At 39.8% G+C, this 4,628-nt stretch overlaps 1 pseudogene; it reads right to left on the reverse strand.

Annotated features, from left to right (window-relative positions):
- Nucleotides 1-314: 314 nt before the first annotated feature.
- On the reverse strand, nucleotides 315-1,987 carry LOC118575283 (annotated as a pseudogene).
- Nucleotides 1,988-4,628: the final 2,641 nt, after the last annotated feature.

The following is a 4,628-nucleotide window of genomic DNA, read 5'->3' on the forward strand; positions in this document are numbered from 1 at the left end:
ATTTAACATAAGAAATTTTATTTTTCTGATTTCTATTTCTTGTGTTCAATACATATATTATGAATATTAGGCCTTTATCAGATGGGAATGTTTTTATTATTTACTTTATTTCTTGTGTTCTATATGTATATTTTGACTATTAGACATTTATCAGTAGAGGTACTTTTTTTATTTATTTGATTTCTTGTGTTCAATATGTATATATTGGATATTAGTTCTTTATTACAGGAGAATTTTTTATTTAACGTCTTGTGTTTGACATATGTATATGACCAACCTTAAGGCAAAAAGAGTGCATCTTCATCCCCACAACTTTAGTATTTTTTGCCAAAAGGAGATCTGAGCAAAGGAGATTGGCGTGTGTGCAAGATCCACCTATAAGGGCCACTGTCTGTTGTGCTTTGGCAGGTGGGTGTTTGGGGAAGTAAGTTTCAAAGGAATGGTTTCCTTCTTGGAGGTTGATGATTTGGTTGCTGGTTTTCCTGGTTTGTTTCCTGCTACATTTTAGCAGAAGAAGCTTGGCCTTGGAGTTTCTGCATGGTGTGATACTGCTCAGCAATGCAGGCTGTCTTTTTCCAAAGGTTTAGTTTCACTAGTATCATGTTATTCTGTAGCTCAGCCAGGGTCTAGTTCTGTTTGATGAGGATGTCATCACAGGTGGTCAAGGTTTGCCAAAGCTTTTCTGCCCCCGTGCTGTGGCAGCAGGCCCTTTCTGCTGACTTGACAGACTATTCTAGTTTTTGAAGCTAAGTCTGTAGCATCCTTATATTCTTGTGGCGCTCCTCTAACTTCTTATCCATATCAATGATGAAGGGCTTGGCTGTAGGTGGTGGTTCTAACATTTACTGATACTTCTGCAGCTCTTCAGTGTTGGAGCTTAGCTCTGCTTTGCATTGCTCTAGTTTAGCTTTGGTTTCCTGGACATGCTGAGTGGAGCCAGAAGCTGCCAGCCTTTGTGACCACCATACTAGGGACAGTCCAGACCCTGACTGTTGAGCCACTGATTGAGTTTGGCTTCCAGCAAGAGAGTTTTCTAGCTCTTCTATTTTTCCATCCAGTTCCTAAATCTCTTCTTAGTAGAAACTTGTTAGTGATTCCTTCAGGATCTTTAGCTTCTCTTCATACATCTCCTCCAACAGTTCCTTCTGGTTGTCCAAATGCTCACTGCACCACTGCTCCTGCTGCTGTATCTGCTCTATCATCTCATTGCAAATTTCCTCATGGAGCTGCCTTTCCAAATGCAGCTTCTCTTGTATTTCTTTCAAAAGCAGTGTTTCATGGCTTCCCCCACCTCCAGGAGCACCTCCTTGCCATACTTTGGGATGTAAGCTTCATTTTCAAGATGGTCATCAAGGCCCCAGTCAGCTGTGCCCTCTTTCTTTAAGCCAGGAGATAACTGAAGATTATGCTCCTTGATGAATGAATGCAGGAATGGGATTCCCTTTTGCATAGGTGGGTCATTTACAAACTAGCTGGCAAGAGCTGAGAACTTGGCCACATGAAGAGTCTCATCATAGGTAGAGGCACAGGGATTCACATGGATAATCATACAAGAACTGCTTTGACCTGTGAAGAACCTTGGAACACATGAGTCAACTTGCTGTCATGGAAAGGAATCAGGTTCTGCTTTGACCTGTTCTGCTGATTTTGTCGCAGGGCAGCAATACAGCAGCCCAGGGTATGCAGAGAAGTGTTAATGTTTCCTGCTTCTTTTAACCATTCACCGTTCTATTGATCTATGCAGCGCTCTGAGCCAGCCAGTTCACAGAGTGGCAGTTCACTGATCTTGGGCACTGTATCCCCTTCTCTGTGAAGGTGCAAGATTCTGATTGAGAAAATGCTAGAGTGCTGGTTCTGGTGGGTACTGGCAAAACTGGTTCTGATGGCCCACTTTCAAGAGTTTCTAGGCTTCCTCAACATCTTGAACATGAATCCAGTTGAGGTCTTTCACATAAGAGTATACAGGAAACAGCTGGGCAGAGTTATGCTAGAGGAAGAGGCTGACATAGCCTAGGAACAAGTGCACATAGGAGTCTGATATAGTCATACATCTCAGTATGACTAAAATCTGTGTCATCAGCATGTGTGTTGTGGTTGTTGTACTCACTGTTGAGTAGCTCAAAGTGTTCTGCTGTTAGTGGGTAGTAAAGGTGTCCAGACAGCTGGAGCCTTCCACACAGAACATGAGTTTCCTATAAAGCAAAAGATATTCAGGAAAATCCTTTGCAAGCCCCTTCATATACAGGAACATAGACGAAATGGTTCCACTGGACAGTCCAGATTATTGGTTCTTAATTTGTCCAATAGTCTGACCCTTTAAATTGTATTAACAGTAGTTTCTCTTGTTATGATGAACCCTAATTGTTTGATTGATTCTTAATTTTATGTTTGCTACTGTTATGAATCATAATTCAAATATTTGATGTGCAGGATATCTAATGTGCGACCCCCAATGGGATGGTGACCCACAGGTTGAGGACCACACTTCTGAATGCAGAAAGAAGTCTCCACAAATCCTGACAATGATGCTGGGGCAGTGTCATTCTTAATTTTTATTATCATACTGAATTAAACTAGTCACCTGGGAGGAGGAACCCTCAATGAGAAGTTATATAGATCAGTTTTACTTTGAACATGTGTCTGTGGGATTTTGTTAATTGTTCATTGAGATAAGACTCCCTAAAATGGGCAAAATCATTTCATTGTCTGTAACCTGTACTGTGTAAGAATGAAGAACATAGACCATAATTATACACAAACAGGCAGCATGGGTGCATTTGTTTATCTCTGCTCTTGGATGTGGATGTGATATGATTAGTTGTGTTCCTACCTTGATTTCTCCAAAATGGAACTCTTACCTAGAATTGTGGGCTATGATCAATTTTTCCCATTCTAAGTTGCTGTGCCTGATAACTCAATGTAATAAAGATGTTAAGAAAGCACTCTATGACAGAGAGGTTTTCACAAGTCAGTGAGATGTGTATTTCATGAAATGATCAACAGCACCATGTCTGTCTCAGAAGAAGAGATCCTACTTGTTCCTTATTTGACAGTACTCTTACCCTGCAAAGAAATGTCAAGAAACACAACAGAATCCACTAGCAAGAGTTTTATTAAGACAGGGAAGAGAGAGAAATGTGAGAGGCCTGAGGAATACACAAGTGAATAAAGAAGGCGTTGGGAACATGGCACCCACTTATAAAGGCCAAGCAAAGTAGCACCTTAAATTGCAGGTATGAAGGGGTATAAGTAATGACTGGCAATGTGTGCACTTATTACCTTAGTTTGAATATTAACTCCAGGGCTGATGTACACACATCCCCGTCAAAATTTCTCGGTATCCCTCTAACTTCTGTGCCTCTTCATTAAGAGTTCTATAAACAGATCTTTTACAAATTTCCTCCTTCACAAGTAAATAGACCTTATCAGATGTGAAAAGTCACTTTGATTTTGTCCTTCTCCATGAACATGTAACAGGCCCTTTTGAGCTACTGCCAAGGTTATCCAATGTGGCGGGAATGAGGAATCTACAAGAGGCACTTTACTCTGCGGCATGGTGGATTTAGCCTTTGCTAGTTAAAAAAAAAAGAAAAAAAAAAGAAAAAAAATTTCTGGGCTATGCGCTGCTTTAATAGAACTGCTTCTGATAGTTGATGGTACACATGGCTCCAGACCCAGAGCTGGTGGTAAACTGAACCACCGCCATGTTGGAAAGCGGAGGTGGATGGAGCCAACAGCCACAGAGGCATTTCAATCTTACAAAGATGGATATTACACAGAGAATCTGGTTTGTCTTGTCTTTGGGACTTTTAACTACAGAAAAAGATTTGATCGTAAAAGATGTTAAGTTAAATAAATATGTAAATTTTAAAGGTAACTTGACTTCAAAATTTGGATATAAGGATATGTTGCTTTGGAAAAGAGTCTCTGCTTTTGTTTCCACAGAAAGCCAGAGGCTGTGGATTTGTTCCAGATTAAGATACATCAGGTTTGATCAGCCAAGACCACCTGAAAGTCTCCGATGACACCATGGCCCAGATGATCCAACATCCAGAATGGTTTCAAGGCAACTGGCTCAGAGGTTCACCCTAATGGACTACTCCATAATCCTAAAATTTTCTTTGTGTCCCCATAAGATACAGCGCCCCCCTCCAGCAGGAAGTAGTAAGAGAAACTACGCCCACATTCCCAAAATTATCAAGCTGGCTTGGGAGATGGAATTGGCTCACTCCTTCTCTAAACCCAGACATATTGCTAAAAGAAAAGGTTAAGAGATTCTTGTGTCCCAAATCAGAAGAACCCTCTGGTGTGGGACAGAGAAAAACCAATATTTTTCTTTAAAGCAGTTTGATTATAAATGAGTTCTCTTTCTAAAGAAGAAAAGGGGATATGATACAGATATAATAGGATGAAAGGGTAGATTGAGGAACTTACTTCTAAAGAGCAACAACTCGTTTAAAATGTTTTACATTGGTATAGATTTTAGTCTATTGATACAAACTTAAAGTTAATTTTGTTATAATGTGTATATATTTCTAATCATGTTTAAGGTATTATGTTTGTATAGCTCATTTTAAATTGAAATGGATAATTAAAAATAGATTAATAATTAATCATCTGTGATAATC

The sequence above is a fragment of the Onychomys torridus genome, unplaced genomic scaffold, assembly GCF_903995425.1.
Source record: "Onychomys torridus unplaced genomic scaffold, mOncTor1.1, whole genome shotgun sequence".
Classification (NCBI taxonomy): domain Eukaryota; kingdom Metazoa; phylum Chordata; class Mammalia; order Rodentia; family Cricetidae; genus Onychomys; species Onychomys torridus.